This window comes from Crocuta crocuta, unplaced genomic scaffold (genome assembly GCF_008692635.1).
Source record: "Crocuta crocuta isolate KB4526 unplaced genomic scaffold, BGI_CrCroc_1.0 scaffold331, whole genome shotgun sequence".
NCBI lineage: Eukaryota > Metazoa > Chordata > Mammalia > Carnivora > Hyaenidae > Crocuta > Crocuta crocuta.
Window position 1 is genome coordinate 562,062 of NW_027531015.1, and position 10,483 is coordinate 572,544.

Below are 10,483 nucleotides of genomic sequence, written 5' to 3' on the forward strand. Positions count from 1 at the left end.
AAATTCTCTCTGTCCTTTAAGCCCAGTATAGTCATCTGCTCTGAAGACCTCCCTTATCACCAGACCTCGCCTCTCCCAGGGTAGAATTAATTACTCCTTCCCTTGCACACTAATAACATTACTGCAATTGTACCTCTGGGGTTCCTTAGGCAGATAACAGCCTTCCAACTTGGTATGAAAAGATTGTATCTTATTCATCTGTGTGTTACTAATGAATAATGTGGCCATTCAAGAAATTCTCTGAGAATTAAATCTGACTGTGGGAGTCATGATTTCAGTCTTGGTTGCCCAGCTCCCATTTCACCCCTCTTAGGGATTCACTGCTCTTGAGCATTGCTATTATTACTGAGATTTTCTTGGCTTTAGATGTGAAGCTGTGTTAATTTCATTACCCTTCACACTTACAGAGAACATTCTGATAGAATTATTTCTTTGTTACACCCTTTCTGTCAATAGTATTAAATGCTTTTTAAAAATAGGGTTCTCAACATAAAACACTACTCCTGCAAGAATAGTAGTAAAGCATGTATTTTTATCTAATTGTAAGATTCCATTAAATGTGGTCATTAGTGGGCTGCACAGTTGTTCAGGATGACATAATTCTTAAAATTTTTGAAAGGTAAGTAAGTGGTATTTGTTATTTTTTTAAAAATTATACATGTATTTGAGATTTTTCTTTCTTCTTGATGTAGGCCTATATTGCTATAAACCTCTTACATACACTTTTGCTGATGAAATAGGTGAAGTGGAATAGAGTACGCTTATTATGACGAAAAATAAAATAAAATAAAAAATAAGTCAAAATTTAAAAATTAAAAGTATACATGTAATATATGAAAAGATTTTAACTGTAAAAAACTTATTCTAACAATATGAAAGAATATTGAGGAAAAGTAATGCCTCTTTCCATGCTCCTTTCCCCACAGCATGACTTTCTCCCTATGGACATCACTATTAACAATTAACTGTGTATCAAACATATGGATATAGATGTTGATATAGATAGAGCCAGTAGGTCACAATACTAATTCCTTTACTAAAGAAGAAAAGGTCAGATAATGTGGGGCCCTTTGGTTCTTCCATCATAGAGTATTCAGTTGATGTCAGCAATGGCAAAAGAAAAAAGGCATCTAAATCATTTAAATGGGTTACTGGCCTGATACCAAATACATTGGATGCTAGTATCCTAGATAATACTAGCAATGGCATTTTTATTTTGCATTAGGAGAGATCATAATGGAATGAATTTGTGAAGTTCACAAGAATTAGAAAAGAATGAGTAGTTACTAGGGACTTAATGAGAAAAAATTTAGCAGTATACCATGCTTAGGTATTTAGAAAAAATTATTGTTCTGTCAAGTGGAGTTGATTTTTTTTTCTCCTGATATTTTATGGAAATTATATATTGCTTTTTCTTCTCCTCCTCCTCCTTCTTTTTGAGAGAGAGAGAGTGGGAACTGGGGTGGGAGAGGGAGAAAGGGAATCTTAAGCAGGCTCCACATTCAATGTGGAGCCCGACACAGGGATTGATCTCACAACCCTGAGATCATGACCTGAGCCAAAGTCAAGAGTCAGATGCTAAAGTGACTGAGCCACCCATGCTCCCCTATAATATTGCTTTTTAACGTATAGAGGCCTGGCTTTAAAAAGCCTCCAGATTTCTAATTACTATTTTTTAATTTCAAAAAAATGTTTATTTACTTTTGAGAGAGAGACAGAGACAGACAGACAGACAGACAGAGCATGAGAGAGGGGGAGGGAAGGGCAGAGAGAAGAGAGGGAGACACATAATCCAAAGCAAGCTTCAGGCTTTGAGCTTTCAGCACAGAGTCCCATATGACAGCACAGAGCCTGGTGCTTGAACTCACAAACTGTGAGATCATGACCTGAGCCAAAGTCAGATGTTTAACCAACTGAGCCACCCAGGAGCCCAGGTTTCTAATTACTATTAAAGTAATATTTTATTTTTCTTGTAAAATTTAGTCTTTCAGATTAAGAAATGTCTGAAAAAAAAGAGAAATGTCTGAAAGCCTATTTTCCTTTTATTTACTAAAAACATAATAAAATATGACCAAAAATTTGTAAATGAAATGTGTTAAAATACTTCTGGGCACCTGGGTGGCTCAGTCAGTGAAGCATCAGACTTTGACTGATCTCACTGCTTGTGAGTTCGAGCCCCATGTCGGGCTCTGACAGCTCAGAGCCTGGATCCTCCTTTGGATTCTGTGTCTCCTCTCTTTGCTGCTCCCCTGCTTATGCTCTGTCTCTCTCAAAAATAAACATTAACAAAATTTTTTTAAAAAAGATTTTTTTTTTTTTTTTAAAAAANTGACCAAAAATTTGTAAATGAAATGTGTTAAAATACTTCTGGGCACCTGGGTGGCTCAGTCAGTGAAGCATCAGACTTTGGCTGATCTCACTGCTTGTGAGTTCGAGCCCCATGTTGGGCTCTGACAGCTCAGAGCCTGGATCCTCCTTTGGATTCTGTGTCTCCTCTCTTTGCTGCTCCCCTGCTTATGCTCTGTCTCTCTCAAAAATAAACATTAACAAAATTTTTTTAAAAAAGATTATTTTTTTTTTTTTAAAAAACCCATGCTTTACAATTTAATCTCTGGGTGAAGGATTCGTATCTTAATTATAGCATAGAATCTTGGAAGGAACTAGAAAGGACCTTGGAAAGAACCATAGGCAAAGCCTTCACCTTACAGATGAGTGGAATAAGGCCCCAGAGAGATGGGACTTGGGTCTCTTCCATGGCATACTGAAGAAACAGCTGTGCCAGGGCCCCAGAAGTCCTGGGTTCGAATCTTATCTCAGCCACTTGTTCCCCTCTGAGGCTCAATTTCATCTTCTATAAAATGGGGTTAAGAACAGTATGGCATGGAAATATATTAAATGATACTATTAAAAAAAATAAAATATGTGCTTACCCTAGCGCCTATGCAGTGGAATTATTCAATAGTGTACTTCTCCCACTCTGTTCCACCTTGTCTGAAAATACAACAGATCAAGGTTGTAGGAAAAGTGGGAGTAAGAATCTAGATTATCTGGCATGCAGGCCAGTTTTCTTCCCAGTAATTCCTTTCAGCCAAGCCCTCATACCTATCAACCCTTCAAGAATGTTATTTCCAATCTATTAGACACACAAGTACAAGTCCCTTCACTATGAATGGTAGGTATGTTTTTGGCTGGTGATGGATCATAGCAGTCTTCTGTGACTTTCCTTTGCCCTCAGGGTAAGGTCCATCTCTTTCACATAACCTAACAGGCCTCCGTTAACCTCTTTATCCTCAATGTGTGGCTTTCTCCTTATATACTCAGATCCAGCCATAAGAACCTATTCTTAGGCAGTCCGTTATCTCTGTGCACTTACAGCAACTCTTTCAGCCCTCACCAGCCAACTTCATACCCATACATTGTGTTTGCTCCAACTTACACATCATACCTTTTGGGAAGACTTCTCCAGCCTTGGATTTGATCCCCCACATCATAGAAAATATCCTAACACTATGTACTAATGGATTACTGACTTATGTGAATCCTTTTCTCAGCTATAAAGTCCCTGAATCTTGAATAGACTTTACTTATCTTGGTATCTGTAATATCTTGCATGACACTTCACACTATAATTTTATTTTTTACTTTCTTAATTGAAGTAGCACATACATTCCAAAAGCTATATAAATCATATATGTACAGTTGGATGAATTTCACAAATTAAACCCATGCTGTAACTAAAATAAATCAAGAAAGAGAGCCCTCCCATGCCCTTTCCAGTCATTACCCCTCTTATTTATAACACAATAGAGTGTTGTCTCTTTCTGAACTTTTATATAAATGGAATCATGAAGTACATATTTTCTTTTGTGTCTGTCTTCTTTCACTCAATATTATGTTTGTAAAATTCTAAAAGCTCTTTTAAAAAAAGTACTGAGTAATATAGCAGTATCTAAGATTTTAATCAATGTATATGAGATGTTTTCCATATCACTAGTTCAGAAAGAAGGCAGCTATTATAAGGCATGTGTGAAATTCCCCTCTAGTGGATGTCTGCTCAGCATTCTTTGCTGTCATTCTTAAAAAACCCTCTTTTTAAGATGCCCTCTCCCACTCACGCAACCTATGTAATTCATGATGGGATGAGCCTGATTGATAATCTTATTCCTCCTTGCCAGTGGTTGGGTGAGAAATGGGAGTCCCCATTTTGACCAGTGAGACCTAAAGAGAAGGGGTTTCTGGGAAGTGTTTTTACCTATTACTCCAGGAATGCTTGCAGAAGTGGCCCTCTAACTGTTCTTCTGGATCTTGTCATGTGGGGATGTAAGGCTCAGACCTCTAAAGCTATTATCACGAGCCTTGAGGATGAAGTCAATACTAGGAGGAAGATGGAGCCAGGAATCACAAGGAAAAAGGGCTGTCTACTGGATTAAGTAAACTTTGAGCCTATCCTACCTAAATTTCCAGTTGTGTCAAATCTCATTATTGTTTAGTCCAGTTTGAGATTTTTCCCATCTTCTTGTTTGCCTGTTTTTTTGTTTGTTTGTTTGTTTTACTACTTAAAGATATTGTAGCCAACATATCTCCTAAGGATTTGGATGATTACCTAGAAGGCACACGTAACTGAATGGAGAACCATGGGAAGCCTCAGTCTTTGGAATGAGATGCAAGTCAGGCAGCAAGAAATGGAGTGGCATGGGGCTGAGATAGAAATCTCTCAAGAAAGAGCTATTCTGGCACCACCCATGTTCTGCCCATTGTTGTAGACTTAAGGAAAGATGGAACCTCAGAACAGTAATGTTGAGTGGTGGGAGATAAAGGCAGCTGCTTGTGCCTGCAGGTAGAGAAGCTTTTCCTTTTTCCCTTGCTGTAAAGATGATGGGCAGAGTAACAACAGTTGTGTAATCTTAGGTGACCCAAGGAATTTTTTCAGAAGACAGGGATTGTGCCAGCTACCAGGCTGCCAGGCGTGGTGGTAGTACAGTCCAAGATGACAAAGATTCTCAAGTATTGGACATGAAGTGTGGTATCAGGAAGGATAGGCCCATTGGCTGATGGAATAGGTTTCTCCCTTCCTACCCCATGAGATAGGAAAATTAATATCAACCACTGGGACTGAGAAAGCCCATCTGGGGATATTGGAGTTACTATGGAGAGTGGATGCTCCAACAGGAAGAATTTTCTGTGAGGTAGTGTTGCGGAATCTGGTCTGGATCGCTGGCGGAAGAACCAAGCAGCACTCGGAGATCTTGGAAGGGAGGAGGTTTATTTTACACCGGTGGGCTCAGAGGAGATCATTCTCCAGAGGTCTGAGCTCAGAACATCAGCAGAGGGAGTAATTTATAGCCTGTGACTTCCGCATTCCTCATTAATTCATGCAACAAGCAGGGTGGGAAGAAGAACCGGGAAGGGGGAGCCTTTGATCAGGGACAGGTATTTCCTTATCAGTCCTGTCAGCCATCTTATAACAGATTTTTCCCTATCAGTAGCACCTCAGAGGTATTAAACCAAAAGTTAAAGGGAAAATGAATCTTTCTTCCACCAGAGATGGGGGAGGGGGATAGATCAGCTACATTTATATGAGGATTACCAGGGAGATTTTGTGAATAAGGTGGCATCTAATTTGATCTGTGAAGGAAAGAAAATATATATACTTGAAGTGACAGGGAGGGTATTTCAGTTAAAGGGAACTACAAGTGCAGAAGCATACGGGCAGTAGTGAGAGAAGCAGACAGGAACAAGTGAGTAGGTCAGTTGGACGCTGCCGCAGGGTGTGTGAAGAAGGGAAGGGCTGATAAAGCTGGTGACACAGTGTTGTTAATGCCTCCACAGAGCTTCGAATACTATCCTGTGGGTCATGGAGAACAAGGAAAAAAATTTAAACATGTCAGTGATAAGATTGAAGTTGACCTCAAGATGATTAAAATTAGAATAGACTGAAATCAGGAAAGAGAAAATAGGAAGATCAAATTAAAGCCCAAAGCCATAGAACAGAGGAAAGGAAGTAAATTAGGGTCATGGTGACAGACTAGAGAAATAAAAGAACTTAGGAAGGAGAGTTTGACAGGAATCTGATTGGGTGTGAGTAGGGCATGATTAAGAGGAACTGGATCATTGTCACAAAACCCGATCCCAGGGGTTCATAATTTTTTCACACCATGTTACATTTTCCGCATAACCATCTTGCTAGTGAAATGATTCCCAATGTGCAGGCTATTTTAGGAGCATATCTGTAGCAAAATGAAACAAACAGAAACCAAAGTGATGAAGTGTTGCACGTGAAAAGGATTTGCCTGAAACAAACTCCTTTATCTTACGGAGTTAACAGTAGCACCACTTGTTTTTTGTTTTTTTTTTTTTAATTTTTTAAATGTTTTATTTGTTTCTGAGAGAGAGAAAGAGAGACAGCGTGAGCAGGGGAGGGTCAGAGAGAGAGGGAGATACAGAATCTGAAACAGGCTCCAGGCTCTGAGCTAGCTGTCCGCACAGAGCCCAACAGGGGGCTCAAACCTACTAACCGTGAGATCATGACTTGAGCCACCCAAGCGCCCCAGCACCACTTTTAACCAAACCAAATTGTGCGTTCCAATGATTGTAATGGGAAGAGAAGTGTGTTTGGAGCTCTTTGCACCTCCTCTGTGCTCCCAACTCACTATCAGAACCTACCAGAACTGAATCAGAGCCACTCATTTGAGAATGTGTTTTTTCTAAGTTTTTCAGAATTTAGTTTATTGGCTAGAGTGCATTCATTTCTAAGCAGGAAAACCGAGCTTGGAAATTGACTTCAAAGCATAATTCCCTTTATTAGTAAAGAGGAGGAACTGTGGATGGGTTCCTTAAGGTACAGATGCCAAAAAGCTTTCTTAATAACAGAGGTAACAATACCTCTCAAAGGAGTGTTCTTAAAAGAACAACGTCAATATCTTCTCTTCCTGAAGGAAAACCATAAACTTTCTATCTCTCTATTGTCATGATCATATTAATTGCTCCATATGTATCTATAAAATAAATAACAAGAAGAGATTTTAGCAAACAGAGAAAACCTAAGATGGGAGAAATCCTAAGCAGTGATACAATTTTAAAGCTATTGTGTCAGAGGAGCTTTCTTACACTCAGGTAATTAGAAAATAAATAGACCCTCAGAGATAAAAATAAAGAGGGAAAGGTGTTTACTCTTGAAGACTATTTGGTTCCCTCATTGAAGATTAGACTCAAGAGTTGGTACTATGTTTATTTATTATTCATTTATTATTTTGTATTTTTTAAATTTGAACTAAGTTTAGAGGGAAATCTCCATTCTGGATATTCTGAACAAATTTGAAATTACTCATCCCCTTCAATTATGCTGGATTCAAGAACACCTTGGGGACTTACGAAAGATCCTCAAGGGCCATCACTTCATCTTCAGGAAGAAGCTAGAGCTGACATTGTTACTTAATCATGACTCTGGTTGTTTAACAGACTATTCTCCCAGATTTACATTGGTTTGTGTCATGTAAACTAGAGATCCTATTTTTATTAATAGTTAGAATGACTAGTTAATCTGCAAAGGACAATTTTGAGTATCTGAGTTATATTGTACTTTACAGCAAATCCTGTATAGCACCAGGAAAGGAAAATTAGTATTTAATGCAGAGCAATTAGTAATATGCAATAAAAATGAAAAGCATTAAGAAGTAATGAGATAGTGTGCCCCAAATCATCCTTCCAATGCCATCATTTGCTGGAAAATTTCCAAAAGGAAACAGAAATGTAAGGATTCTATTTTAATTGCACAAAAAGGGAGAAAAATGCTCAACTGCCATAAGAACATATGAACGTTGATGAATTTTGAACCAAAAGATGAAAGTAATATTATGACTCTGGAAATTCAATGTCTCCACTGTGACTTAAAGTGTTGTAGCTCATCGTAAGCATCTTGGCAAAAGCAAAAAATGAATATAAAGCTGGAGTAATTATCATGAATCTAAATTTCAAGATATGAGTAAGGAAAAAAGGTATATGCTAGCTAAAATTCTCTTTCAAGCCACTTATTCTTTAAATGTACCAAGGCTTTCTTAGAAATAACTTCATTAGGAGAACAGTAGCAAAGGATCAGCATCCTGAGTCTCATCTAAAAATCAATAATAAAAGCTCTTATCTACATAAAATAGTCACTTCATGACTTGTTTCCTTTGTCATCATTCAGAAATTTACATTGAATTGGATGTAACCTGAATCCCCTTCTTCTCCCTTCCTCCCTTCTTCTTTGTTTCCATTCTTTTGAGGGGAAGGGATGATGTAATGGAGCCAGAAGTTATCATTTCCCAAACAAAGGACATTAGTTGAGGATTTTTATGGACTTGCTAGCTGTTTCAATAGCTATTGTTGCATAAGAAATGACCTTGAAATTAAATGGTTTCAAGCAACCACTTATTTGGTTCATAATGCTGCACATCAAGTAGGCAATGTAGGCTGGTTTCATCTGGGCTCCCTCACATGGCTGCATGGACCCATATGATGACAAGTAGCTCTGCACCTCTTGGCTCTCCTCCATGTGATTTCTCATCCTCCAGCAGGCTAACCAGAGTGTGTGTTCAGGTTGGAGACAAAGGTCCAAGAGAGAAAGTGGAAGCATGCAAGGCTTCTTGAGGCCTAGGCTTAAACTTGGCACAGGTTTACTTCTGTGGCATTCTACTAGCCTAAGCAGGTCACAAGGCCAGCTCGATTCAAGATGTGAGAAGCATACTGTATTTCTTGATGGGAGGAGATGCAAATTCACATTAAAAAGGCATGAATACAGGGAGGCTATTAATTTGGAGCATCAAATTATCAATTTGTCATTATAGCTACTGTTTTTATTTTTAACACTTTAAACCATTTATTAAAAAGGCATCTTTTTTATTCCTATTTTACTAGGTCTTTTTACTCAGGAGTGAATGGTGAGTTGTATCAATTTTTTTTTTGTGTATGTAGAGATGATCATGGATCAGGGATTGGGGGTTTTCTCCCTTGAATTAAGATAATATAAGGGGCGCCTGGGTGGCTTAGTCGGTTAAGCGTCGGACTTTCGCTTAGGTCATGATCTCGCGGTTCGTGGGTTCGAGCCCCGCGTCGGGCTCTGTGCTGACTGCCAGCTCAGAGCCTGGAGCCTGTTTCGGTCTGTGACTCCCTCTCTCTCTGACCCTCCCCTGCTCACGCTGTCTCTCTCTCTCCTAGAAATAAATAAAAATTAAAAAAAAAAAGATAATATGGTGGATTATCTTAACTGATTTCCTAATACCAAACTTTCATTGCATGACCAGAAATAATCCCTTCCCCTCAAATGTGAGTAGCTTCTGTGGGTTTTTTCCAACTAGTAGAATATGATGGGATGGATGTCCTATCTATGATTAAGTTACATAAGAGTGACTTCTGTCTTGTTAACAGATTCTCTCCCTTACACACTTTGATGAAGCAGTGCTGTGCTAGAGAGGTCCACCAATGAAATGAGGATGACCTATAGGCAACAGCCCTCAGTCCAACGGCCCTTGAAGAACTGAAATTCTGCCAACAGCAAGCTCCTTCCCCAGTCAAGTCTTTAGATAAGACCTCAGCCCTAGCCATAACTTAGTAGAAGTCTTGTGAGAGACCCAGAAGCAGAGAACCTTGCTATATCATACCTGGATCCCTGACTCACAGAAACTGCAAGACAGTAAATGTGTATTGTTTTAAGCCTCTAAGCTTTTGATAATATGTTAACTAGTAAGAGATAACTAATACACATTGAGTAATAGATTCTCAGGGTGAGAAGGATCTTTAAAAAAGCGGCTCAGTCAGTTAAGTGTCTGACTTCGGCTCAGGTTATGATTTCATAGTTTGTGGGTTTGAGCCCCACACCCAGCTCTGTGTTGACAGCTCAGAGCCTGTAGACTGCTTTGAATTCTGTGTCTCTCTCTCTGCCCCTTCCCTGCTTGTGCTCTTTGTCTGTCTGTCTGTCTCCCTCTCAAAAATAAAAACATAAAAAATTTTTAAGTCACACAGTTCAAGCTTACATTCTAATATGAATCTCCTTAAAGTGCTTGTTCACCTTATGTTTAAATGACTCAGATGACAGAAAATTCTCTAATATACAAAGTTGTCCATTCCATCTTGGGGAAATAGTTCATTTTAATAACTTAAGTATTTTCTTCAGAGGTCCTGATTCTTACCTAGAAGAAACCTCAAGTTATTGTAAGACCATTATCCTTTTTATCCCTTATCTTCTATTGCTATTTACACTGTGATGAGACTATGAACATTCTGACATTGGGAACCAGTCCTCTATATTTTGTAACTCCAGTGACTATAACTATCCCTGGCATCATGGATATGTTCAACAAATGTTGAACATTTGAAATAAAATTGAATCATAAATGTTAAATATTCCTAATTCTTCCAAAATCTCTTGCATGATATTGTTTTCTGTCCTTTCTTATCACCTTGGTCCCTTTTCTTAATTGGGTGCCCACAAGTGACACTTGGCAAT